Raw genomic sequence first — 1,147 nt, forward strand, 5'->3', positions numbered from 1 at the left:
TTGTTGGCCATATGAATGTCTTCCTTGGTGAAGTGTCTGTTCATATCCTGTGCCCATTTTTCAATTGGATTATTTATCTTTATCTTGTGGTGCTCGAGTATTTTATAAATTCTAGATATAAGTCTGGAAATGGGAATTTATAAACGTAGAATGAAATTTTATTGAACCGTCAAGCCAGGCTACTATAGTCTTCATTTTATCTCTTGAATAGGGAGGAGCTGTTACAGCTCTTTACATGATGGTTTGGTGTGTATAAATTAGCGTGTTAGAAAGGTAAGTCTGGTGGCAGTATGTAAAATGGAGGCAGAGGCCATAATTAGTTGACAAACCATTTATTAGACAATGAACAGGCATAAAATAGAAGTAGGAGATAGAAAAATTGGTAATCTGAAGCAGAAGGCTCTTTAGGACACTACTGGGGTATTTAAGGGTTAGATAATGAAGACCTGGAAGGCACAATTAGAGGAATAAATGTGGGAAAGAACTAGTAGTGCTTATTACTGACTGGATGAGGCAAAGAGGAATGAAAAAAATTGAACCTGGTGACTAAATGCTTGGACAGAAATAAAGATCTCAGGAGGATAAACTTCCTTTTGAATCTGAGGAGATGGTATTGTATCCTGGTGATAGCGGTGGTGTATGATAAGGTGGGGATGTGAAAATAAATTGAGGAAAGAGAAGTTGACTCACAGGTTAAATGCAAGGAAACACTGATTTAAATCATGGAGGTAGATAAGAATTTGGGGAAGATGGTAGAAAAGTAAAGGGATGAGCAGTGAATTGCAATGATGGAGTCTTATTTGAGAGGAGGGAGAAGGAAATAGAGCTAAAGAGAAAAAATAAGATGAAGAAAGCTATTCATTTGGAAGAAGAATCACAAACGGAGACTCAGGGCATATTAGGAGAGCATGAGTACTAGATTATAAGAAACAAGGACTGCCTTATACCTCATTCTGTTCTCCAAGGCTCAGTGCTGATGCCTGGGATGCACAATAAATATTTGCTGGATAAATGATATGGAAGTGCTAATCAGCTCACCAAGTTGTGCCAAGAAATATGGAGAACAACCACTTGGCCAACTGACTGGAAGAGATCTATATTTGTTCCCATTCCAAAGAAAGGTGACCCAACTGAGTGTGGAAACTAC

The 1,147-nt window shown here is 38.1% G+C and overlaps 1 protein-coding gene across 1 annotated transcript in view; it reads right to left on the bottom strand.

Moving 5' to 3' along the window:
- CD160 (CD160 molecule) overlaps positions 1-1,147 on the bottom strand; it is a 78,143-nt gene that overhangs the window by 2,336 nt on the left and 74,660 nt on the right. The gene's annotated exons all lie outside the window — the stretch shown is intronic.

Source organism: Elephantulus edwardii, unplaced genomic scaffold, assembly GCF_000299155.1.
Source record: "Elephantulus edwardii isolate Elephantulus edwardi_28Jun2011 unplaced genomic scaffold, EleEdw1.0 scaffold00260, whole genome shotgun sequence".
NCBI classification, from domain to species: domain Eukaryota; kingdom Metazoa; phylum Chordata; class Mammalia; order Macroscelidea; family Macroscelididae; genus Elephantulus; species Elephantulus edwardii.